The sequence below is a fragment of the Mobula hypostoma genome, chromosome 12, assembly GCF_963921235.1.
Source record: "Mobula hypostoma chromosome 12, sMobHyp1.1, whole genome shotgun sequence".
Lineage (NCBI taxonomy): Eukaryota > Metazoa > Chordata > Chondrichthyes > Myliobatiformes > Myliobatidae > Mobula > Mobula hypostoma.
In genome coordinates, this window is record NC_086108.1 from 14,938,120 (window position 1) to 14,965,926 (window position 27,807).

At 45.2% G+C, this 27,807-nt stretch overlaps 1 long non-coding RNA gene across 2 annotated transcripts in view; it reads right to left on the bottom strand.

Annotated features, from left to right (window-relative positions):
- Nucleotides 1-3,845: 3,845 nt before the first annotated feature.
- Nucleotides 3,846-27,807, bottom strand: part of LOC134354625 (uncharacterized) — a 76,031-nt gene continuing 52,069 nt past the window's right edge. The window contains exons 4-5 of one of the 2 annotated variants that reach the window (XR_010019858.1): nucleotides 15,724-15,783; nucleotides 3,846-4,340 (exon numbers count right to left, since the gene is read on the bottom strand). This is a non-coding gene — a long non-coding RNA (uncharacterized LOC134354625). The remainder of the gene's footprint in view (nucleotides 4,341-15,723; nucleotides 15,784-27,807) is intronic. The other variant, XR_010019859.1, reaches the window with a different exon arrangement.

Genomic DNA, 27,807 nt, shown 5'->3' on the forward strand with positions numbered 1-27,807 from the left:
TGATAACACTGATATTCCCTCTCAAATGGCAGGGTGATTTCTATCATATTATGGCCATTGGCTCCTACGTGTTCCTTTACCTTAAGCTCCCTAATCAAATCTGATTCATTACATAACACCCAATCCAGAATTGCCTTTTCCTTAGTGGGCTCAATCACAAGCTGCTCTATAAAGCCATCTTTTAGGCATTCTACAAATTCCTTCTCTTGGAATCAGAATCAGGTTTAATATCTCTGGCATATGTTATGAAATTTGTTGTTTTGTAGCAGTGGTATGTTGCAATACATAATAAAAACTCTAAACTACGGTAAGAAATATATGTATAAATTAATTTAAATAAGTAGTGCAAAGACAGAGCATAAAAGATAAAAAAAAATAGTGAGGTACGGTTTTATTGTCCATTCTGAAATCTGATGGCGTAGGGAAAGAAGTTGATTTTCTCAATTTACCTGCATAGTGGAATCCCCCACAACTATCGTAATATTGCTCCTTTTACAAGTTCTTTTTCTATCTCCAACATCCTGGTTACTGTTTGGAGACCATCAGGATCTTTTTACTCTTCCTGTTTCTTAATCCTTCCTCTTTCTTAACTACCCACAAATACCTAAAACAAAAAGAACCACTTCATTGTGACTGTTTACCCTCATTCATTGACAAGTAAAGGAAAATGTTTTTGACTCTTCTATCACTTGGCAGGCACTCAGCAATAACCTGCTCATCAGCTGAATGGCAATCAGGTCTGATGAAACATCGACTCTGTTTCTCTCCTCATTGATATAGGCTAACCAGTTGAGTCTTTTCAGCATTTTCTTGACGAGATTTCCAGCATGTATAGATCCTTTGATTGTCACCTGCCAGGACCACTCCACTCCAGACCTTTTCACTGCCTCAGCCCAGATGCAACCAAAAGAGCTGAATTCTAAAGAGAGGTGACAGTGACCCCCCCCCCGACCCAAACTCCATTTAACAAATAATAGTAAATAAGCCAATGAGAATCAAAATAAAAATGCTTCACAGGTTTAATATTAATATTATTGAGAAATTTGTTGTTTGCAGCAGCAATGCATAGCAACACATAATAATTTAAAAACTATAAATTACTATCAATATATAATGTATACACTTGAATTAAATAAGTAGTGAAAAAAGAGAGGGAAAATGGTGAGGTAGTGTTCATTGCTTCATTGTTCATTCAGAAATCTGATGGCAGAGTGAAGAAGCTGCTTCTGAAACATTGAGTGTATGTCTTCACGCTCCTGTATAACACCACACTCTGCATTCTGTGTTTTTTCCCCCCTTTCTGTATTACTCAACATACTTACCAATGTACTGTCTGGATGGTATACAATGAAAGCTTTAGAGTACCTCAGTACATGCGACAATCATAAACAAATTATCGATGACTAATCCCTCACTCAGTGACTCACTACTCTATCTCAATCTTCACTCCCTCCCCTGTACCTTTCTTTCTATCCCTGTCTCTCAATCACCCTTCCCTTTCCTCATTCAGCTCACTTCCTCGCTCCTCCTTTTTCCTTCATCTGTTCTCCCTCACCCCCAATCTCTCTCCATCAAGCACCTTTCTTTTCAGAAAACTCTCCTCTCATTCCTTCTGTGCCTCCAAATACTCACTCTTCCTCAATGCTTCCCTCTCTGCCTCCCCTCATGCAACATATATTTTCAAACTTTGCATGCAGTCCTTGTACAAAGGGATTTGAAAAGTATGTTCCACTGTCACATCCATAGCTGGAATTAAACTTCAATATGTTATCAGAAATCAGTAAAACTCAATCTACTCCAAGAGCCAGCTGTTGTTTTTCACCAATCTAACATCTGGCACCTGAAACTAAACTAAAATTACTTCATCCAAATCTGCTGTCTGATGTGGTGGAATTAAAGCCCCTCTAAAACTCTCAGCCCACTGATTAAAGTCCTAAATCCCACACTGATTATAGTTTGTTGTCAGCAGGCAAGGTGAGAGGGCATGGACTGCTTTTATATAATGCCTTGTGTGACATTGCGACCTACAGCATTTTACAACCAATAAGATATGAGAAGCACAAAAGTTGTTTTCCTCCACCAGATTGTGTGTTGCTCCGGATTTTGAGCGGAAGCATCAGCAGCTCCTCTCCTTAACCAGACGCTGCTCAACCTGCTGAGTTCCTCCACTAGTTTGGTTTGTGTCATCTTGCAAGTCATCTTTACCCACACGTCTATTAAGTGGTAGGGTAGTATGGCATTATTAGTCGAGTTCAAGAGTCAAGATGTTATGCTGCAGTTTTACAAGACTCTGGTTAGGTCACATCTGAGTATTGCATTCAGTTCTGGTCACACCATTATAGAAATGATGTGGAGATGTTGGAGAGGGTACAGAAGAAGTCTGCCTTGATGTTGCCTGGATTAGGGGGCATGTGTTGTAAGGAGAGGGTGGACAAACTTGGGTAGTTTTCTCTGAAGTGATAGAGGCTGATGGGAGAGCTGATATAAGATTATGAGAGGCATAGATGGATAGCCAATATATTTTTACCAGGATCAAAATCTCTAATCCTAGAAGCCATGCATTTAAGGCAAAAGAGATTTAGTTCAAAGGAGACAGTGACGTGTGCCTGGAATGTACTGCATGTGGTGATGGTGGAGACATTTAAGAGGCTCTCAGGCAGGCACTTGAATTGGCAGAGAACAAAGGGATATGAACCATGAGCAGACAGAAGGGATTAAATATCATTAGGTTAATTAGTGCTGTGCAACATGTAGGCTGAAGGGCCTGTTCCTGCATTGTACTGCTTTATGTTCTATACTATGTGGCCAATTTATAAGGTGCATCTGTCCAGCTGCATGTTAATGTAAATATCTGATCAGCCAATCATGAGGCAGCACCTCATTGTATAAAAGCATGCAGACATGGTCATGAGGTTCAGTGTTGTTCAGAATGGGAGAGAAATGTAATCTAAGTGACTTTCAATATGGTGTCAGACAGGGTGGTTTGAGTATCTCAAATCTCCTAGGATTTTTACGCATAACCCAAAGTTTACAGAGAATGGTGCAATAAACAAAAAACACCCAGTGATTGGCAGTCCTGTGGGCATACACGCCATGTTCATGAGAGAGGTCAGAGGAGAATGGCCAGACTGGTTCAAGCATACAGGAAGGCGATAGTAATTCAAATAACCATGCGTTACAAAAGTAGTGTGCAGAAGAGTATCTCTGAAAGCATAACATGTCGAACCTTGAAGTGGGTGAGATACAGCAGCAGAAGACCATGAACTACACTCAGTGGCCACTTTATTAAGTGTAAAGGGTATGTGTGTGTTCGGTGTTCCATGCTCTACGTTCTACCCCTTCACACTGCACCCCAACTCGCTAATAGCCAGCTTGGTTCCTGTGATCTGCACCCACCCTGACCCCATCTGATCCCTTCCCAATCCCAGCTTCTATATCTTCCACTCCATTGCCCAATGCTTCTTTGAGTGCACTTGAGTTCCTAGGCACATCTCTTTGCCCAGATGTTGGACGAGGGTGACTTTGATTGGAGGCTGAGAACAATAGAAATGCCCTGCGATTATTGACAAATGAGCAGGAAAATTCTCAGCAAGTTCATCAGCAAGTGCACTAAAAGTTCCTGGCATGTGTTTAGGTTTCAAAGGTATATTTAACTTCAATGAAATGTATACAATATACATCCTGAAATTCTTTTTCTTCACAACCATCCACAAAAACAGAGGAGTGGTTCCAAAGAATGAATGACAGTTAGATGTTAGAACCCCAAAAAGTCCCCCCCAGCTCCCCTCCCTCCCGTGTGTAAGCGGCAGCAAGCAACGATCCCCCCTCCCCCCACTGGCAAAAAAAAGCGTCAGCACCTGCCACCGAACACTCAAGCGTGAGCAAAGCAACAGCAAAGACACAGACTTACAGTACCCCAAAGACTACTTGTTCACCCGGTATTCAACATACCACAGGCTCTCTCACTCCCTAATAAGGGAGAAAGAGATGTCTCCATTTCACAGCGAGAGGGGAGACATAATAAACAATTCACTGGTTTATGATGTTAAGTCTGTTATGTCTCTTTTTCCGAGCTCTGTGCCCAAAGATCTCAAGTCTCTGGGCACATAGCCTTAGATCTTCCATCTCCCACAAAACACCAATCTCCTGCCTGGACACCGACCTCTGATCCCCCATCTCCAGAGCCATTAAATCTCAGTCCTCCGAAGGTGAGCTGAGCTCTTAGGCCACACCCTTGGTGCGCTGAATAACAACCACTCATGAAACCCTGAGAGCAGGACCCATTCCCACAAAGAACTGTAGTCAGTGTATAGCTCCAGGTCAGGGTCTTCAAAAGAAGCCTGAAAGGGAAAAATAGAGATATTAAGGATGGAAATAGAGCTGTTTCCGAAAATGCAAGCAAAGGAGTCACCGTTAAGCACCATTGATCCTCCTAAGCTCCTCCCTCTAGTTCTGGTCTGGGCCCTCCATCCACAGCGTCCCTCCTTGGAGGAAGGGCACTTATCCGGAGCAGGAAAGCTCAGAACACAAAGCCACAAACATTTGCCTAACCTTGGAAAGTCCCTGAAAGGAACAGAGAGTCCACTGAAGAAAGTACTCTAGTTCCTGACAACAGAACTTCACTGCCTTTCTGAAGGCTGTCTCTCACTGTGTCACCTTACCCCACTCTCACTGAAGGTCCTTGCACTGGGAACTGCATCCAAAGCTATTTCATTCCCTCAAACCATCCTGATGCCAAGGAAGGACTTGACTCAATGTTGGTTTCTTCAGCTATGAAGGGGGAATTTCCATGTTTCAGAGGAGATTGCATACTCTCCATTTGACCAGGTAGGTTGGTAGTTTAAAAACGCAAACATGAGGAAATCTACAGATGCTGGAAGTTCAAGTAACACGCACAAAATGCTGGTGGAACACAGCAGGCCAGGCAGCATCTATAGGAAGAAGTACAGTCGACATTTCGAGCCAAGACACTTCATCAGGACTAACTGAAAGAAGAGATAGTAAGAGATTTGAAAGTGGGAGGGGGAGGGGGAGATCGGAAATGATAGGAGAAGACAAGGGGGGTTGTGATAGAGCTAAGAGCTGGAAAGTTGATTGGCAAAAGGGATAAAAGGCTGGAGAAGGGAGAGGATCACGGGACGGGAGGCCTAGGGAGAAAGAAAGGGGGAAGGGTGTACTAGAGGAAGATGGAGAGCAGGTAAGGAGTTATTGTGAGAGGGATAGAGAGAGAAAAAAAAGGGAATAAATAAATAAATAAATAAATAAATAAATAAGGGATGGGGTAAGAAGGGGAGGAGGGGCATTAACGGAAGTTAGAGAAATCAACATTCATGCCATCAGGTTGGAAGCTATGCAGACGGAATATAAGGTATTGTTCCTCCAACCTGAGCGTGGCTGGTGTGATATACTGCGGTCGGTGCTCCTGATGCGGCCTTCTATATATTGGCAAGACCTGACGCAGACTGGGAGATCGTTTCGCTGAACACCTACACTCTGTCCGCCAGAGAAAGCAGGATCTCCCAGTGGCCACACATTTTAATTCCACGTCCCATTCACATTCTGACATATCTATCCAGAGCCTCCTCTACTGTAAAGATGAAGCCACACTCAGGTTGGAGGAACAACACCTTATATTCCATCTGGGTAGCCTCCAACCTGATGGCATGAACATGGATTTCTCTAACTTCCGTTAATACCCCTCCTCCCCTTCTTACCCCATCTCATGTTGCTTGCTCTCCATCTTCCACTGGTGCTCCCCTCCCCCTTTCTTTCTCCCTAGGCCTCCCGTCCCATGATCCACTCCCTTCTCCAGCCTTGTATCCCTTTTGCCAATCAACTTTCCAGCTCTTAGCTCCATCCCTGCCCCTCCTGTCTTCTCCTATCATTTCCGATCTCCCCCTCCCCCTCCCACTTTCAAATCTCTTACTAGCTCTTCTTTCAGTTAGTCCTGATGAAGGGTCTTGGCCCGAAACGTTGACTGTACCTCTTCCTCTAGATGCAGGTTGGTAGTTTAATTGGCCAAGTTACCTCTGGTATGTGGGTGAGGGTAAGAATCTGAGGGGAGATGATGGGCATGTGAGGAGAATGGTGCAGGCCTATAGGTCTCATCAACAGCCTCCAAGAGGAAGGTGGGACACAGCTCATGAGAGATAACTTGCTCTTCATCCACCCACACCCCCCTTACGTTCCTCACCATCCCTCTCACTTCACACTAACTCACCCCTCCCCTCTCCCTCTTCTCTCCCCTCTGTACCCCTCCACCACTCACTCATCCTCACCTCCACCTTCTGTCTCTCTCCTCCCCCATCCATGCATTCTCCTCTCCATATCCTCACCACCCTATTCCTCCTCTCCACCGTCACTCCTCTTCCTCTTATCATCTCTCTCTTCCTTTCCTTCCCTCTTTTCACCTCTCACCCTCACTCACCTCTCCTTTACCCCCTCACCCTCCCCTCCACCTTTCAACATCTCCCTCTTTCCACCCCTCCGCTCAACTCAACCCCTCAACTCACCCCTTTTTCCCCTCCATCCCTCCCTCCTCACACATACCCCTTCCTTCCCATTATATCATCACCAGCTTGTGCCCCCTGACCCCCTCCTCACTCCCCTCCATTCTCTCTTTCCTCTTCTTCCACCTCTCCTGCTCACCCCACTTACAGCCCTTCCCCTTCCACTGGCCTGCCCTCTCCCCATCACCTCCTTCCTCCCTCCATCACTCTGCACCTTTGCTTGCCAGAAGAGTCTTCATTACTAAACCCAGGGGAAGGTTCAGAACGCGGAGGTGGAGCAGCATAAAAAGATGCAGGTCTCTCAAAGAAACCCTTCGGTGACAAGGCAGACTGAACCTGGTTTTGTTGTTTGTGAGTCCAGTGCAAGTCTCATAAATAAAAATGAGATACTGAATACAGATTTAAAGGTGGATAAATCCCAGCTGCTAATAGAGGTAAAGGAGGAGATTGCTGCGGCTCAAACTGAGATTTGTAAATCCACCCTGCGTACAAGCGAGGTACCAGATGACTGAAAGACTGATTATGCAGTGTCCCTTTTCAAAAAGGAAGCAGGGAAAAGCCTGGTAAATGTAGGGCTGTGTGTCTAAAATCAGTGGTAGGGAAGTTATTGGAAGCATTCAGGATTTACCCAGTTTACACGTGGATTGAAGTCGCCTGTGTTTCTTCCATAGCCCTTGTTACAAGTACATCAGAAGCATAAATCAAGTTTCTGGAGGAACTCAGCTGGTCAGGCAGCATCTGTGGACGAAAATATCCACAGATGGTTTGAGACGAGATTTGAATGAAGGATCTTGGCCCGAAACACTTTATGTCCATTTCCTCATACAGATAGCACTGACCCACCGAGTTCCTCCAGCAGCTCAATTTTATCTGCACGCCTACCTTCTGGATCGATCAGTGTTACCACTGACTGTGGCCCTGTGTAAACTCTTCTGATATTTCAGCTCCTCACAGCTTCAAACTCATTCTTCATTTGATTTCCTCAGCTGCGATCTTTTCTTTTTATTGTCTTAATCCCATCATTTAAAATCAATACCACTCCCCTTCCCATTTTCCTGCTCATTTGTTCCCAGTTTTCCTGGAATACTTAATTCTCAACCTTGGTCACTTGGCAACCATGTTCCACAAGTGAAGGCCCATTTATGGGCATTCTTCACCCAACTTGCAATGAGTTGCAGGTGCAGACGGATGAAGCAAAGGGTACAAACAAAGAGCATTGAACAGTACAGATATGACCAGGCTGTTCGGCCAACAAATATCTGTGCCAAACATTATGCTGAATTAAATAATCCCTCTTGCTTGAACATAAACCATGTCCTTCTAATCCTTGCACATTCGTGTGCCTATCTAAATACCTTCTGAACACCACTACCCCGGCAGCCTGTCCAGGCACTCGCCACTTCTGTATGAAAAAATTTTCTCTGCACCTCTTCCATGCCCTTTCTAAAGCCTCCACAGCCTTCTGGCAAAGAGGTGACCAGAAATTTACACAATGCTCCAAGGACAGTCAAACCAAAATCTCCTGCAACTGTAGCATGACTTCCTGACCCTTTTACTCAATGCCATGACCAACGAAGACAAGCATGACATTGGCCCTCTTTACCCCTCTATCTACTGCTGTGGTCACTTCCAGGGATCAATAGATTTGGACCCTAAGATCCCTTTGTACATCAACTGTGTCCTTACACTTGTTAAGTGTCCTGTCATTGACTGTGTACTTTCCCCCTATGTTTCACCTCCCAAAGTCTAACAGCTCACACTTGCCCAGATTTGCTATTTCTCCACCCATATCTGTAACTGATTTATATAGCTGAACACATTGACAGACAGTGTGATCCCACGTTGCTGCTTCAGCAGCCAATCTATCATGTTGGCTTTGCTGTTCCGGATCTAACCACTGGTGATTACAGCCTTCTCTAGCAACGTCTGCACACTTTGGAAGATCTTGAGCTAAGTCGCCCCTCAATCTCCTTTACACAAAAGCAAAGAGATTCACTCTGTTCACCCTTTCACCCTCCCATTAATCACCTCAGAACCCCGCTCCAGTGTGATCAGCATAGGGCTGGCTGGAACATGACAATTTGCTGCAAGCTGCTCTCTGCAGGTTCACTCATTGCTTCTATTATAATCATTCCACAATTTAAAGCCTAAATTGTCTGTCTACACTTCATTCTGCATTTTCATTGTTTGACCTTACTCGTGGTAATGCAGTTTACTGATTTGACCTTATTCGTGCTAATCACGGAATACTGATTTGACCTTATTCGTGCTAATCACGGGATACTGATTTGACTTTATTCGTGCTAATCACAGCATACTGATTTGACCTTATTTGTGCTAATCACGGCATACTGATTTGACCTAATTCGTGCTAATCACGGGATACTGATTTGACTTTATTCGTGCTAATCACGGAATACTGATTTGACCTTATTGGTGCTAATCACGGCATATTGATTTGACCTTATTTGTGCTAATCATGGAATACTGATTTGACCTTATTCGTGCTAATCATGGAATACTGATTTGACCTTATTCGTGCTAATCATGGAATACTGATTTGACCTGCAAGACACAACTTTAACTCTCTCGTCAATAATAAATCAACCCTTTCAGAACAGGCCTGCTCATGGGGCAGTCCCAGCATCAACTTATGCAACTTCGGCAAAACCTCACTACTTTCAAGCAAATGACAGTGGCTAAACCTGCTTTTTTTAAATCCCTGCTAACCTGCAGAGCAACCTTGTACTCTGAGATCTTGTTATTCCCGCTTGCAACCCATTCCCTCAGCTTCCAGTAATATGCCCTCCCTATTCACAATCCAAAAATGTTCCTCATTTTATGTATTTCTGTTGGATTTCATTTGCTCAATCTGCAAGTTCACTCACATCCTCCTGTAGGCCTCCTTCGCAATAACTATCCATCCCCCCAGGCTCCCTCCCCCACTCTCTCCCCAACGGCCTACAGGCTGTGCACTGATTCGCTCAGAGCTGTACTGTTGCCAGGCTGAACGTGTGCTGAAAGTGGGATTTGAACCCACGATTGAAGCAAGGGAAGCTGAACAGTGGCTGACACCTAGTGGCTGGTGGGGTAACAGCCACCTCCACTCTGGATCCGACTGACTTCAGCCCTCAACAATATCCTCATTACAGGGCTGCACTGGATCGAGGAGGGTTGAGGCCACAGGCAGCGAGCAAGAGCTTGGGAGGGATCTAGAGGTTCATACTCCACTCCAGGAATGAGGCCTGGATAGAAAGTGGCAAGGACCACAGTGGCTGGAGCGCCCTGTTGCGGGGAGAGCAATAGGTGAGTGAGGTTGGGGGGGATCTACAGTGCCAGCTCCCCAGTACTTCTGGGCCACAAACGATAACAGGAGCATGTGGAGCGATGAAGCACCAACTGTGCATTTCTCCCCACAGATGCTGCTCAACCCATTGGATTCATCCAGCAGATTGTTAAGAATACGGCACAGTACAGCTCCTTTGGCCCACAATGTTGTGCTAACCTTTTAACCTACTCTAAGATCAACCTACCCCTTCCCTCCCACGTAGCCCTCCATTTTGTTACATACGACTCCCTTAGTTCACCTGAATGTAGCTGACTCTGTCTCCACCCCATTAGGCATTAAATGGTTAATTGTGCCATAAACAGTGTACGCTGCCTCAAAGTTTGACCTTCTAGTGTGAATCACTTCATACTTTTCCAGGTGAACTCCATCTATCAGTTCTCAGCTCAGCTCTGCGTCCTATCAATGTCCCGTTGTAACCTATGACAATTTTTGCACTACGTTCTCATCAAGGAATTGATTGTGGACTTCAAGAAGGGGAAGCTGAGGAACACACCCCAGTCCTCACTGAGGGATCAGCAGTGGAAAGGGTGAGCAGTTTCAAGTTCTTGGATGAAGATCTATCCTGGCCCCAATATATTGAAGTAATTACAAAGAAGGCACAACAACAGCTGTAGTTCATTAGGAGCTTGAGGAGATTTGGTATGTCACCAAGGACTCTAGCAAATTTCTACAGATGTACTGTGGAAAGCATTCCGACCAGTGGAATTACCATTTTTCTGGAGGGACCACTGTTACAAACTCATTCAGCTCCATCATGGGCACAAGCCTCCCTGCCATTGAGGACATCTTCAAAATGTGATGCCTCAAAAAGGCAATATCCATCATCACCCAGAATATGACCTCTTCACACTGCTACCATCAAAGAGGAGGTACAGAAGCCTGAAGACACACACTCAATATTTTAGGAACAGCTTCCCCGCTGCCATCAGATTTCTGAGAGCAGACAATGAACCCATATACACTACCTAACTTTTTTATGCTCTTTTTTTGCACTACTTATTTAGTTATATATATATTTTAGCCAGAGGGTGGTGAATCTATGAAATTTGTCGCCACGGGCAGCAGTGGAGGCCAAGTCATTGGGTGTATTTAAGGCAGAGATTGATAGGTATCTGAGTAGCCAGGGCATCAAAGGTTATGGTGAGAAGGCGGGGGAGTGGGACTAAATGGGAGAATGGATCAGCTCATGATAAAATGGCAGAGCAGACTCGATGGGCCGAAAGGCCGACTTCTGCTCCTTTGTCTTATGGTCTTATAATATATAACTAATAATATATATAAATATAGTGTTGGCATGTGGCCAAGTGATTAAGGCATTGGTCTAGTGATTTGAAGGTCACTAGTTCGAGCCTTGGCTGAGACAGCATGTTGTGTCCTTGCGCAAGGCACTTAACCACACATTGCTCTGTGATGACACCGGTGCCAAGTTGTATGGGTCCTAATGCCCTTCCCTTGGACAACATCGGTGGCGTGGCGAGGGGAGAATTGCAGCACGGGCAACTGCCGGTCTTCCATACAACCTTGCCCAGGTCTGCGCCCTGGAAACCTTCCAAGGCGCAAATCCATGGTCTCATGAGACTAACGGATTTCTTACTGTAATTTATAGTTTTATATTATTATGTCTTGCACTTCACTGCTGCCACATAACAACAAATTCCACAACATATACCAGTGATATTAAACCTGATTCTGATTCTATGATTCTATCCACACCACCACCGACCTTTGTGTCATCTGCAAACTTGTTAACCCACCCCTCCACTTCCTCATTCAAGTCATTTATAAAAATCACAAATGTCAGGGTTCCTGGAACAATACTAGTCATTGACTTCTAGGCAGAATACGCTCCATCTACAACCACCCACTGCCCTCCGTGGGCAAGCCAATTCTGAATCCACACAGCCAAGTTTCCCTGGATCCCATGTCTCCTGACTTTCTGAAAGAGCCTACCATATCAATAGCCTTACTAAGATCCATATACATCACATTCACTGCTCTATTTGTCTTGTCATTTCCTCAAAGAATGCAGTCAGGCTCATGAAGCGTGTCCTGTCCCTCACAAAGCCACGCTGACTATCCCTAATCAGACTGTGCTTCTCCAAATGCTCATAAATCCTGTCTCTAAAATCCTCTCCCATAGTTTGCCCACTACTAACGTAAAACTCACTGGTCTATAATTCTTATTATTTTTCTTGAACAAAGGAATAACATTCACCATCTTCTAATCTTCTGGTACTGCTCCTGTGACCAGTGAGGATGCCCTCACTTTAGTCAGCCTCTTGTTCTTCACATTCGTGTAGAACGCCTTGAGGTTTTCCTTATTCCTACTCGCCAAGGCCTTCCCTTCTTAAGTGCCATGGTAGAAGTAGAGAAGAGGCACAGTTAGAGGGGACAGCCCTCTAGAGGGGACAGGCTAACATGAATGAACATACTTTTAAAATCACTGGAAGAAAGCATAGGGGGACTGGAAGAAAGCATAGGGGGAAATGTCAGAGGCCATTCTTTTACACAGAGAATAGTATTTGCACAGAATGCCACAGTAGTGTAGTGGTTATCGTGACGCTATTACGCTCGGGTGTTGGCGTTCAATCCCAGAGCTGTCTGTAAGGAGTTTGTTTATCGTCCCCACAAGCACGTGGGTTTCCTCTGGGTGCTCCGGTACCCTCCCACATTCCGAAGACGTACCGGTCATTGGTCATTTTAAACTGTCCTGTAATTAGGCTAGGGTTAAATAGCTGGGTTGCTGGGCAGTGCGGGCCATTGGGCTGGAAAGGTCTGTTCCTCACTGTATCTCTAAATAAAAATAAGAAATAAACAAACACGCTGCTAGGCGTGATGGTAGAGGCAGATACGTTCGGGACATTTAAGAGGCTCTTAAATAGGCACATGGATGAACAAAATGGAGAGCTGTGTGGAAGGGGTTAGATTGATCTTGGATTAGTATAACATGGTGGACTGAAGGCACTGTACTGTGCTGTGTTCCATGTTCTACTCACACAGAGACTGAAACCTCCTGTTACCTGTTCAGGTAATGCTGCACTCTGATAGTGCGTTACATACGATGATGAGACAGGCGTTACTCTGGTTTGAATTTGAGGACAGATGCATTAACCTCCTGCCTAGGGTGCTGAGAGAGGAGGCTGTGTGCATGGTAGGGGAGTATCAGATGCTGAAAGTGACAGAACAGTTCCCTGTAAAGATCCTTACCATATCTACACAACATCACGGAATAATTTCACTGGGACCTTCTCGGTCTGCTGATGCCTCTCATCAACTCTAAGCCATGAGTTGCACCTTGCATTTAGAGGCAGAGAGTTCTCTTCAGGCTGAGAACGTCACTCATTCCCCTTCAGGTCAGCCTCTGTAGCACGACTGGCGCGATCAGCCTCATTCATGCATGTCACAGGTAACTGAGAACCGCAGTGCAGTGTGGGTCAGTCAGAGACCTCTGACTCGTGACCTAGCCAGGGCAACGATTCCTCAGCAGCCTTCTGGGAACTCTGAGTGCCATATCCAGCCAATGAAAGATTGCCTGTCCTTCCATTAGAGGCATCTCCAGAGGACCTCCCAGCCTTAGGAGTCCTTGCCCTTCTGCCTGCTTCTCCAGTCCTGCTGGTGAACAGGAGGCAGCATTGACGAGCACCGCTGGTCACAGGCCAGACCTGGAACTGCATTGGGAGGTATCAGCACATGTGGTGTGTCCTGCAGCTGGATGCAGGAGCATGGACGCAGCCCGGAGGTAAGCCATCTGACTGCGTGAGAGACATGTGACTGCCCCAATCTCCGGTGGCTTCAGCATATCCCTGTAGAGCACGGAGCTCACAGGACCATGGCCTGTCTGCCTGAGCTCTGGGAAGCTACTGGACATGCCTCCACACCCTGGCTAGGACACTCCGTATTTCTGGTCAATCACTTCTCGTCAGAATTAGGACACTTGAGAAACCAACTTCAATTTTGTCTTGAATTTCTAAAGGAGAGTGAGAGCTGGTAAGTACAGGGATGGTCTGTGACAGAGTGAGGAGTGAGGGAGACCGAGTGACACTGATTGTGCTGCTGCTGGTTGAGGGGTGGTGGGCAATACTTGTTAATCACAGCTGGCTCACCCGGAGGTGCAAAGAGGAGGTGAATAAGACACAGTCCTAATGGGTGCAGAAGAGAGAGAGAACTGTAGGTGGTGGAAAGGTGTCAGGAGGTGAGTCACTCACCACAGTATACCCAGTGTTTCTGTGGTTGATCCAGTGGGGACCCCTCCCCCCATGATGTTGATGGTGGGGGATCTGGCAATGGGAATGCCTCTGAGTGTCAGGGATTGAAGATTAGTTTCTCTTGTTGGAGGTAGCCATTCCATTATCTAGTTGTCATTGTGGCTATCCCTCGAGGTCAAGGATGATGGTCTTCATTCTGATGATCTACTTATGGGCTCTCAAGTGGCTTATGAGTCCAATCTTGGCTTTGAATTACCTAGTACCTATATAATGCAAATATTACTTCCACTTATCAGCCTGTGCCTGTTTTCTGGATCTCATGGATACTGCTTGATTCATTTGCTGTGAAGTTCTGAATAGAAATGAACTGTGTAACCATCAGTGAACATCCTCCCTCCTGATGGGAGGAAGGTCATTGATGAAGCAGATGATGGTATCTGAGTCGTGGACACTGTCCTGAGGATCTTCTGATCTGATATCCTGGGGCTGGGATGATATATCTTCAACGGGCATAACCATTTTTCTTTGTGTGACAACAGCTCCAGCCATTGCGTCTTTTCCCTCAATGGAGAGTTTGACTTGGGGTCCTTGATGCCACACATGGTCACTAACAAGTATCACCTGTTGTCAAAGGCTTAGCACCTTCCTCACTCTACCATTATCATCAGTGCAGAGAGTCAGAGGGGATTGCAGAGGGATATATGGAAAGTGGCACTAAGGCTAACTAAGATTGAGATGGCAGTCTTATGACCCTGCAACACAGGACTAAACAGCAAAAACAACAGGCAGTGGACAGAGCTAAGTTATCTTATCCATCTCATGGATCAGATCAAAGTTCTGTAATCCTACTACAATGACAGTGCTGCAGACTTTGATCTACTCAGTCTGGTTGTAATTAGTATTGGTTTATTATTGTCAAATGTATCAAAGTACAGTGAAAAACTTTCGTTTGCATGCCATCCAGAAAGATGATTAGACCAGAAGATATTGGAGCAGAATTAGGTTGTTCGGCCCTTGAGTCTGCTCCTCCATTCCATTATAGTTGATTTATTATTCCTCTAACCCCATCCTCATACCATCTCCCCCTAACATTTGACGTCCTCATTAACCTCCATTTTAAATATGCCCAATGACTTAGCCTCCACATAAAGTGGCAATGAGCACACAGATTCATCACCCTCTGGATAAAGAAATTACTCCTCCTCTCTGTCTTAAAGGGATGTCCTTCTATTCTGATGTTATGTCCCTTGTCCAAGATTTTCTCACTATTTCAAACATCTTCTCCATGCCTACTCTCTCTAGGCCCGGGGTTCCCATCCTTTTTTACGCCATCGACTGCTACCATTAACCAGGAAGTCCGTGGACTCCAGGTTGGGAACACCTGCTCTCAGTCTTTCAATAGATTTCAATGAGACCACATTTTCTGTTTATATTTTTCTATTTGGTATTTTCAGCATGTGCAGTACATTTCACAAACAAGAGAAAATCTGCAGATGCTGAAACTCCAAGCAACACACATGAAATGCTGGTGGAAATCTGTTGAAGGGTCTTGGCACAAATTATTGATGGAACTCTTTTCCACAGATGCTGCCTGGCTGTCTGAGCTCTTCCAGCATTTTGTGTGTGTTAATGTGCAGTACATTGATTGTCATTTACTCACCCACACCTAGTATAGGTTTTGCCAGCACCATTCTGCTCTGGACCGTTTCACTCCCTGAGCCTAAATATGAATAAGAGTTAAGAGTGACTCCCCTTGACATCAAACAGTATTTAACAAGATACAGTAAGCAGTCAATGAGAATCAAAATGAAAACACTCCAACGACTGGAATCAAACCTTGATAAAAGGAAGGTGGTTGCAGTTGTTGGACAGCCGACATCTCAAAGTCACAGGATATCTAATTCCTGGGACATCTCAGTGCCAGTGCATCTCAATCCCAGGAAACCACAGCACCAGGATGTCTCATTCCCAGATTGAAGGCAGCTGAGGGGTGACCTTATAAGAGATTTGTAGAATCATGGGGGGCATAGATAGGGCGGATGCATAGTCTTTTTTTCAGGGTTGCAAAGTATGAACTAGATGGTGTAAGTTTAATGAGCTACCAGAGAAAGTGGTTGCAGCGGGTAGAACAGTAACATTGGTACATGATAGGAAAAGGTTAGAGAGCTGTGGGCCAAACATAGGCATCTTGGTCAGCAGGGAGCAGTGGGGCTGAAGGGCCTGTTTCTGTGCTGTATGTCTCTATGACCATCAGGAAATTAGAGGAGGCTTGACCCAAAGGCAAAGCAGCAGAGACCATTCAGCAATGATGATAACTTTAATAATAGACTGCAAAAATAACAAGCAATGAAGGGGCACAAGAGAGAGCAGATACCAAACACCACAGGCAACTAAGTAACTGAAGGCTAGGAGCAACTGGTTCTGGCTGGATGGTTCATCAGGTGAACAAGGACATCGAATGAGAGCTGGGTTCAAATAGGCTGCAGGTGATGAGTTGGAAATGAGTGGCAGGTGACTCCCGTTAGCTGGGTGGAGACAGGGAGGTGTCTGACAAGATCCCCCTCCTACGGCTGGCACCCGACAGCCCAGGATGAGCAGATGTATGCAGTGGAACTTCGCGACGAACATCTCATCCACGACAAAGTGAATCCACCAACTGGCGAACCGTGTACACTGGACCAGCTTCCCCCAACCTAGGTTCCAGCGGTGGGTTGAGTGGTCCATGTGGGGTAGGATATGTGGAAGATAGGTAAGATTCTGAGCGATCATGCTAATCATCCAAGCGAGTCTCACTTGCCCGCATTTGGCCCATAATCTTCTGAACCTTTCTTATCCAAATGTCCTTTAAATATTGTTATTGTATCTGCCTCAACAATTTCCTCTGACAACTCCATATTGTACGTATGTATATATATGGCTACCTTCTAGATGAAGAAGTCCCTCAGATCCCTTTTAAATCTTTCCCTTCTCATCCTTAACCTACATTGCCTAATTTTGGACTTCCCTACCCTGGGGAAGAGACTGTTACCTTCCACCCTGTTTCTGCCTGTCATGATTTTATATAACTCTGTAAGGTTTTCCCTCGGGTTTCTACATTCCAAGGAATGAAGTCCCAACCTGCCCAAACTCTTCAAATCCTGGCAACATACTCATAAATCTTCTTTGCACTCTCTCCTATACAGGGTGACTAAAACTGCACACAATACTCCAAATGCATCTCCACCAGTATTTTACATAACAGGGAAAAATAATGAAAGGATTACTTTAGGTTTAGTATAAAAGGGTGATTCATGGTCAGTACAGACTCAATGGGCCAAATGACCGGGTCTGTGCTGTATCCCTCTATGACCCTATAATACCTACCACTGGTTTTCTAAAACAGAGTATGATGCATGACTTTCTTGTACCCAGTCATAAAGAAAATGCTTTTCATCACTTAATATTCGATCTTCAGTTGAAGAGATATTTTCACCATCTTGTGTGAATTATTATTCAAACAATTGAATTCATTAAGATCGCAAACAAGAGGAATTCTGCAGATGCTGGAAATTCAAGCAACATACATCAAAGTTGCTGGTGAACGCAGCAGGTCAGACAGCATCTCTAGGAAGAGGTACAGTCGACGTTTCAGGCCGAGACCCTTCGTCAGGACTAACTGAAGAAAGAGTTAGTAAGGGTCTTGGCCTGAAACGTCGACTGTACCTCTTTCTAGAGATGCTGCCTGACCTGCTGCGTTCACCAGCAACTTTGATGTGAATTCATTAAGATTATATTTTTATGACCCAGTGACTTTTCTGACAATCTGTTGGAGTTTATTCTTTAATCAGTTCCCTCTCAGCCCTTCTGCTCCAGGGAGAACTAACTCAGCTTATCAAGTCTCTCCTCCAAACTGAAATGTTCCATCCCAGACAACAGTCTGGAGAATCAGAACATCCCAGTAGCCAAACATTTTAATTCCAATTCTTATTCCCCTTTCGATATGTTGGTCCATGACCTTTTCTTGTGCCAAGATGAGGCCGCCCTCAGGGTAGAGGATTAACACCTTGTATTCCATCTGGGTAGCCTCCAACCTGATTGCATGAATATTGATTTCTCCTACTGGTGAAAAAAATTCCCTCCCCCTTCCCCTCTTCTTCTATTCCCCACTCTGGCCTCTTATGTCTTCTCACCTGCTATTCACCTCCTTTAGGTCTTCTCCTCCTTCCCTTCCTCCTGTGGTCCACTCTTCTCTCCTACCAGAGTCCTTCCTCTCCAGCCATTTACTGTTCCTAATCACCTGGTTTCACCTATCACCTTGTAGTTATTCTCCTTCCCCTCCCCCATCTTTTTTCATTCTGCATCTTCCCCCTTCCTCTCCAGCCCTGAAGAATGGTCTCAGCCCAAAACGTCAACTGTTTGTTCATTTTGAAGGACACTGCCTGACCTGCTGAGTTTCTCCAGCATTTCATGTGTGTTATTCTAATGAATCTACTCTGCACACTCTTCAGTGTAATCACATCCTTAATATAAAGTGGTGGCCAGTGTTAGGACCGCTGCTTTTTACGACATATGTCAATGATTTGGACTATGGTATTATGATTTGTGGCTAAATTTGCCGATGATACAAAGATAGGTGAAGGAGCGGGTAGTGTTGAGGAAACAGAGAGCCTGTAGAGAGACTTAGATTGTTTAGGGGAATGGGCAAAGAAGTGGAAAATGAAATACAATGTTGGAAAGTGTATGGTCATGCACTTTGGTGGAAGAAGTAAACAGGCAGACTATTGTTTAGATGGGGAGAGAATTCAACATGCAGAGATGCAAAGGGACTTGGGAGTCCTTGTGCAAGATACCCTAAAGGTTAACCTCCAGGCTGAGTTGGTTGTGAAGAAGGTGAATGCAATGTTGGCATTCATTTCTAGAGGTATAGAATATAACAGCAGGGATGTGATGGTGAAGCTCTATAAGGCACTCGTGAGACCACACTTGGAGTATTGTGTGCAGTTTTGGGCTCCTTATTTTAGAAAAGATATACTGATATTGGAGAGGGTTCAGAGAAGATTCACAAGAATGATTCCAGGAATGAAAGGGTTACCATATGAGGAACGTCTGGCAGCTCTTGGGCTGTATTCCCTGGAGTTCAGGGAAATGAGGGGGGATCTCATAGAAACATTCTGAATGTTAAAAAGCCTGAACAGATTAGATATGCAAAGTTATTTTCCATGGTAGGGGATTCTAGGACAAGAAGGCACAACTTCAGGATTAAAGGACGTCCATTTAGAACTGAGATGCAGAGAAATTACTTTAGTCAGAGGGTAGTAAATCTGTGGAATTTGTTGCCACAAGCGGCTATGGAGGCCAAGTCATTGGGTGTATTTAAGGCCGAGATAGATAGGTTCTTGATTAGCCAGGGTATCAAAGGGTATGGGGTGAAGGCAGGGGTATGGGGAGACTGGAAGAATTTGATCAGCCCATGATCCAATGGCGGAGCAGACTCGAGGGGTTGCATGGCCTACTTCTGCTCCTATATATTGTGGTCTTATGGCCAGAACTGTACACAGCTATGACCTAGCCAATATTTTATGAGGCTATACCAGAATCTCTCTGCTCTTATACCTGTATTCTATGCTCTGGCTAATGAATACAAGCATCCTATATGCCTTTATCACCACCTTATATATTGGTGTTACCACATTCAAGGGTCTATAACTTATACGTCAAGGTTCCTCTGTTCCTCAGTACTCCCTGGTGCCCTATCATTGATGGCATATTAGTCCTCACCTCATATTTAACAGAATTAAATTATATTTTCCATTACCCTGCTTAACTGACCAGCTGATCAATATCATTCTGAGACTGCAATTTTGCCCTCCTGTTTGCTAATTATGAATGCACACTATAGGGATTCCAGCACCACCGGTCATAAGGTTTCAATCATAAAAGCAACCTTGCACCCTCAACTGCTCTTAAACGCATCTCCCCCATTTCACGTACATCTGCTCTCACTCCATCCTCCCACCACCCCACTAGGAATAGGGTTCCCCTGGTCCTCACCTACCACCCCACCAGCCTCTGGGTCCAACATATTATTCTCCGTAACTTCCGCCACCTCCAACGGGATCCCACCACTAAGCACATCTTTCCCTCCCCCCCTCTCTCTGCATTCCGCAGGGATCGCTCCCTACACAACTCCCTTATCCATTTGTCCCCCCCCATCCCTCCCCACTGATCTCCCTCCTGGCACTTACCCGTGTAAGCGGAACAAGTGCTACACATGCCCTTACACTTCCTCCCTTACCACCATTCAGGGCCCCAAACAGTCCTTCCAGGTGAGGCATCACTTCACCTGTGAGTCGACTGGGGTGATATACTGCGTCCGGTGCTCCCGATGTGGCCTTTTATATATGGGGCGAGACCCGACGCAGACCGGGAGACCGCTTTGCTGAACATCTACGCTCTGTCCACCAGAGAAAGCAGGATCTCCCAGTGGCCACACATTTTAATTCCACATCCCATTCCCATTCTGACATGTCTATCCACGGCCTCCTCTACTGTAAAGATGAAGCCACACTTAGGTTGGAGGAACAACACCTTATATTCCGTCTGGGTAGCCTCCAACCTGATGGCATGAACATCGACTTCTCTAACTTCCGCTAAGGCACCACCTCCCCCTCGTACCCCATCTGTTACTCATTTTTATGCACACATTCTTTCTCTCACTCTCCTTTTTCTCCCTCTGTCCCTCTGAATATACCTCTTGCCCATCCTCTGGGTCCCCCCCCCTTGTCTTTCTTCCCGGACCTCCTGTCCCATGATCATCTCATATCCCCTTTTGCCTATCACCTGTCCAGCTCTCGGCTCTATCCCTCCCCCTCCTGTCTTCTCCTATCATTTTGGATCTCCCCCTCCCCCTCCAACTTTCAAATCCCTTACTCACTCTTCCTTCAGTTAGTCCTGACAAAGGGTCTCGGCCTGAAACGTCGACTGCACCTCTTCCTACAGATGCTGCTTGGCCTGCTGCGTTCACCAGCAACTTTGATGTATGTTACTTGCACCGTCAAGCCCATATTGGAGCCATTTGCCATTTTGCCCTGGATCCCATGGGCATTAACACTTTGTATCAGTGTCGCATATGGGACCCCATCAAAGTTTCTACAGACCATATCAACCAGACTATCCTCACCAATACATAGTGTGACTTCTCCAAAAAACTGTATCAACAGGATCTCCTACCAATAAATCTGTACTGATTATTACAGACCAATCCCAGCTTTCATGAAGTTATAGTGTCCCTCACATCTCTTTTCCATTAGCTTCCCCACTACTTATACTGATCGTAGACTTACTGGCCTGTAATTACCTGCCTTATGCCTGTTGTGAGATGGTTGATGTCATGGTTTAAATTTTCCAAAATTTGGACAAGGCTTCATAAGATTGGAAAAAGAACAAATGGAACTTCTTCATCCAAATGGAGAAGGGGATAGAAAGCAGGAATCTACAACAACAAACAAGACACTCAGCAAGCCAAGCAGCATCTGCAGATGAACATACACAATTGATATTTCAGGTCAGAACCCTTCTTCTGGACTGAAAGATAGAAAGAGGATAGCCAGTATAAAGAGGTGAAGGAATCTATAATCCAGTTAGCTTGATATGTCATTGAGAAATTGCTGGAAGAAATTTGTAAAGAGAGGTCACTTAGAAAAACTTAAGGCAGTTCTGCGGGTGCGTAATCCTGTTTGACCAATTTTTTGAAGCTAACAGAAGGCACTTGATAAGGCGCCAGCCCAAATGTTATTGTAGAAAGTAACATCTCCTGGGAGATAGATGAAGGCAGGGTGATAGGTATTATTTATATGGACCTTAGTGAGGGATTTGACCAGGGCTCTCACTATTGGCTGGTCCAGAAGGTTAAGGACTTGTGAAATTGGGGCAAGCTGGCCAATTGGTTCTAAAATTGACCTACCAAAACCAAACAGGTGGTAGTGAAAGAAGGATACTTTACTGATTTTCAAGTCAAACACCAGTGGGGTATCATAAGGATCAGGGCTGCAACCTTTTTGAAATACTTGGATATTAATATAGAAGGTATGATTAGTAAGTGTACAGATGCCACAGAATTTGTTGATGTCGTACATAATGAGGAAGATTGGCTAACACTACAGCAGGATATAGATCTGTTGGAAAGTTAAACGGAGAATTGACAAATGAAATTTAATCCCAGTAAGTGTGAAGTAATGCATTCTGTAGATTCAGACAGAAGTAGGACATGTACAGTAATCATACAGCACTAACGAACATTGAGGCCAAGGTAGAAAAATTCAAGCTTCCTGAAAACAGCATGGTGAGGAAGGCATCGTCAGTAGGATGGTGAAGAAGGCATATGACATGCTTGCTTCTTAGGTCAGGACATAGAATATAAAAGTTAGGACGTTATGTTTCAACTTTACAAGGTACTTGTTATGCTGCATGGAGATTTGTGTACATACTTGTCACCACACTATAGGAAGGATGTGATTGTGCTGGAGAGAGTGCAAGGAAGATTCACCAGGATGTTGCCTGGATTGTGGTCTTTATTCTGGGGAGAGATTGGAAAGTTGGGCTTGTTTTCTCTCGAGTAAAGGAGGCTAAGGGGAGAGTTGGAAGATGTGTACAAGATCATGAGTGGCAGAGATAGCATAGACGGTCAAAATCTTTTTTCCCATGGAAGGGATATCAAAAACAAGAGGGCAGAGGTTCAAGGCTGATTATCTGGAACATGCTGGCAGAGGAGGTGGAATCAGATATAATCACGTTGTTTTGGAGACATTCAGACAGGCAGGGCTTGGCCATTTATCCTGTATTCCTTGCCTCAGTTGACCATGCAGCACATTCCACTGCACCACCCCAGACTGAATGCCGACCTGAGCCATCTGTCAATACCCTAGGATGTCCTCAGTGTCAACAACCCAGCTGGTTTCAGCCAAGCTTCTCGGCTGTGGCTCCTATCTGGATGCAAAATGGCTTGGTATGACAACTGCTCTCCACAAGACTGCCAGAAATTGCAGAGGGTTGTGAACACAGTTTGGCACACACTGCAAACCAGGCTCCCCTTCGTTGACTCTGCCTACACTTTCGCTGCCTCCGGAAAGTAGCCAACATAGTCAAACACACCACCCACCCAAATACTCTCTCCTTTCTCCCCTTCCATTGGACAAAAGATAAAAAAGTTTGAAAGCATGCACCACTAGGCACAAGGACAGCTTCTATCCCACTCTTACACTACTATTGAGCAGGCCTCTTCAATGATAAAGCAAACTCCTGGCCTCACAAACCTATTTCGTCATGACCCCTGCATCTTATTGTCTATTAACTGAAACACAAAATTCTGTATTCTGTTGTTGCTTTCCCTTGCACTATCTGAATGTCATCATGTTTGGAATGATCTGTATGGATACCAAAGCTGTATCTCAATACATGTGGCAATAATAAACCAATTTAAAAGTGCAAAGTAAATTTATAATCAAAGTACGTATACAGTACTATATACATTCCTGAGATTTATTTGCTTGAAGGCATATATAGTAGGTCCAAGAAGCACTATAGAATCAAGGAAAGACTGCACCCAACTGTGCAAATATAAAAGAAAAAATATATATAAGCAAACAATATCGAGAACATGAGATGAAGAGTCCTTGAAAGTGAGTCCATAGATTGTGGGAACAGTTCAGTGATGGCGTGAGTGCAGTTGAGTGAAGTTATCCTCTCTGGTTCAAAAGCCTGATGTTTAGGCGGGATAATACCTGTTCCTGAACATGATGGTGTGGGTCCTGAGGCTCCTGCACCTTCTTCCTGATGGCAGCAGAGAGAAGAGAGCATGACCTGAGTGGTGGGGGTCCCTGATGATGGATGTTGCTTTCCTGTGACAGCGCTTCCTAGAGATGTGCTCAATGGTGGGGAGGGCTGTACCCACGATAGATGGGCCATATCCACCACTTTTTGTGGGATTTTCTGTTCAAGGGCATTGGTGTTTCCACACCAGGTTGTGACACAACCAATTAATTTACTCTCTGCCACACATCTATAGCCGTTTGTCAAAGTTTTAGATGACATGCCAAATCTTCACAAGCTTCTAAGGAAGTAGAGGTGCTGCTGTGCTTTCTTTGAAATTGCACTTTTGTGCTGGGCCCAGGACAGATCCTCTGAATAACACTGAGAAATTTAAAGTTGCTGACCCTCTCCACCTGATTCCCGGGTGAGGACTGGCACAAAGACCTATGGTTTCCTCCACCTGGAGTCAATAATCAGCTCCTCGGTCTTGCTGACATTGAGTGAAATGTTGTTGTGACACCCCTCAGCCAGATTTTCTCTCTCCCTCCTACATGCTGATCCGTCACCACCTCTATTTGGCCAATGACAGTGGTGTCATCAGCAAACGTAAATATTGCATTGGAGCTGGGCTGGGCTTCACAGTCAGAAGTGTAAAGAGAGTAGAGCAGGAGACTAAGCCCACAGCCTTGTGGTGCATCTGTGCTAACTTACTAATTACAATTAAGCTGTACATCTGAGAAAGGTCCTCTCTTACCCCATCTTCCTTCCCTCAATTGCCTACCACTCCGCAGCTTTCACCAGCTACAGAGGTTCTCTCCAACTGATTGGGCCTCGGCCACTGGCACCCTGCTGCTCCAATTCCTACTTTTCTTTGGGCAGATAGTGGGTGGCCCAGTAGTGCCACTGCCTCACAGCTCCAAGGACCCAGGTTCAATGCTGTGCTGTCTCTTTGAGTTTGTACCACAGGTGGCAACATGGCTTTTCCCGCCTACTTTGCCCTCCACCCAAATGACCTAAGTTAGCAAGTTAATTGACCACTAAAAATTGTTGCTAGTCTGTATTTGAGTGGTAGGGTCCGGAATGTGTGGAGAATAAAAATGGGATTAGTATGAGCATAGGTAAGGTGAACAGTGACAGTCTTTTCCCCAGAGTGGGGGAATATACAACTACAGGGCATGGGTTGTAGGTGAGAGGGGAAACATTGGAAAGGAGACCTGAGGAGCAATTATTTCTCACAGAGGATGAGGGGTGTGTTGAATGAGCTGCCAGAGGAAGTGGTAAAGGTGGGTACAATTACAACATTTAAAAGACATTTGGATAGGCACATGGATAGGAAATATTTAGAGGGACGTGGGCCAAAGGTGGACAAATGAGACGAGCTCATTTGGGCAAATTGGTTGGCAAGGTCAAAGGGCTTGTTTCCCTGCTGTAAATCTCAATGACTCAGGAGTAAATGGGTGTTTCATGGTCTCTACAGATGACCCACTTCCATACTCTATGTCTCACATAGCCTCTGAACCAGCCACAGCCACTCTAACTCCCAGCTCACAGCTGAGAACAGATCCAAGCAATCTCTGGCAATTGCAACCTCATGCTGGATATCAAAATGCTGCAGACTCTGGAAGCCTGCAACATTAACACAAAAGAGTTGGAAATATTTATCAGGTCAGACAGCAACTGAGAAGAGAGGAATGGGGTTAATATTTCATATCTGAGAGTCCCTGTTGGCCTGATGAAAGGCCATCATCCTGAAATGTTGAAGGCTCCCCTCTGTGACCTACAGAGAGTTTCCAGAACATCAAGCTATTTGACTATGTGAGTTTATTGCAGGAAGTGACTGTCAAGGACCCAGAGACAGATCGACAGGGGTGAGGAGGCAGAAATGCATCTGGTCCTTTGGGCATTTGCTTCTTTCCATGCACAGTTATCTTGGGTTAATACAACTCTGACCAAAACCTAGCCAGAGAAAGAGCAAACCTCAACTGGACCCTAGGGTGCTGGAATACTGTTGAATACTAAGTAGATCGATAGACAGTTACTTCATTGATCCCAAAGGAAATTACAGTGTCACAGTAGCATTACAAGTGCACAAATATACAAATATTAGAAGAGAAGTAAGAAAGAATAAAAAATAAGTTACCTCTAACAGTCTAACAGAAAGGGGTTATTACTTCCCAGGCTATAGGTTGACTCATTAGAGAGCCTAATGGCTGACAGTAAGCCATATAGCGCTCCTTGGAGCATTGCAGTTGTTTTAGTCTATTACTAAACGCGTTCTTCTGTTTAGCCAAGGTGGCATGCAGAGGGTGAGAAACATTGTCCAGAACTGCCAGGATTTTCCATAGGGTCCTTTGTTCTACCACAGTCTCTACTGTGTCTGTTTGACCCCTATAACAGAGTCACCCCCTCTAATCAGTTTATTGAGCCTGTTGACATCACTCGTGTTGATGCCATTGCCCCAGCACACCAGCAGATAGAAGATTGTACTGGCGACAACAGACTGCTAGAATGCGTGAAGGAGAGGTCTGCATACTCCAATGGACCTGTCTCTTTAGGAAGTAGAGACGACTCTGGTCCTTCTTGTACACAGCCTCCGTGTTAGTACTCCACTCAAGTTTGTCACCCAGGTGCGCCCCCTGGTACTTGTAGGTCCTCATCACATCCATGTCCTCACCGTCAATAGTAACAGAGAGCAATGTAGGCTTAGTCTTCCTAAAGTCCATCACCATCTCCTTTGTCTTATTGATGTTGAACTGCAGATGATTCAGATTGCACCATTTGACAAAGTCCTCCACCAGGGTCCTGTATTCATCCTCCTGTCCTCCCTTTATACACCCAACTATTGCTGAGTCATCATAGACAGCATAGCTTTAAAGTGATGGTGGAAATTTGAAGACGATGTGTGGAGTAAATTATTTACACAGAGACTGGTGGGTGCCTGGAATGTGCTGCCAGGGGAAATGTTAGAAGCAGGTCTGTTAGATGCATTTTAAAAAATTGATAGATAGACACCTGAGTATGCAGGGAGTAGAGGGATGTGGTTCATATGCAGGCAGGAGTTCGTTTAATTTGGTATCATGATCCGTACAGACATTGTGGGTGAGAGACCCTGCTTCTCTGTTGCACTGTTCTACGTTCCGAACCGACCCATCAACTCTTTTGCACTTCCTTTGGAAGCGAGAGCCGACCCTGTTTGCAGTTTGGAGCTGTAGCACTTGGGACGGGATCAAGCCTGCTGACAAAGGCTTCATTCAGCCGGTGACTCAAGAGCAATGATTTCAGAGCACAGCTGCCAGCCAAATGGAGCAGCTCTCTCATTTCATGGTACAGGGAGAGGGGACATTCTGTCCGCACACTTGCTGAAAATAATAGCTTCTATTCCCCTAGAAAACCCAGAATGTTTGCGCCATCAGTCTCCTGACGGAAACACTCTAAGATGGAAACTGTGCACCTCGCTGGCTCCCATTGTTGTCGGGAGAGGTCCCATTATATCAGTGGCTAGGCAGGAGGGATACATACTGCTGGCCTTGTTCTGCTCTACTATGAGTGGAGTAACCCCTGAGCTGCCAGTTCTCTCCCACAACATACCTCACTGTACTGGTGAGTTTTGATTTGATGAGCTACCTATCACCCCAACATCCAATCCTCCACACCACCCAACACCCAAACAACCCATCCTCCACACCACCCATCACCCCAACATCCCACCACCTCCATCCCACTGTCAGATACCCAATCTGCAATTCCTACATGTAGGGTAGGGGCTTTTCCTCACCATGGACCTGCTCTCACTGTCTGCTTGTGGTAGTAGAAGCCCCAGCACCGAGTGTGAGGAGTGGAGGGACCTAGCTATCGACTGACAGTCTGGCTTTCCTTCCTGCTCATCACTAGACAGATGGGAACTGCAGAAAATCGGGGGAAATGGGAGGAAAAATCCCACAACATCAGAGCAGCACTT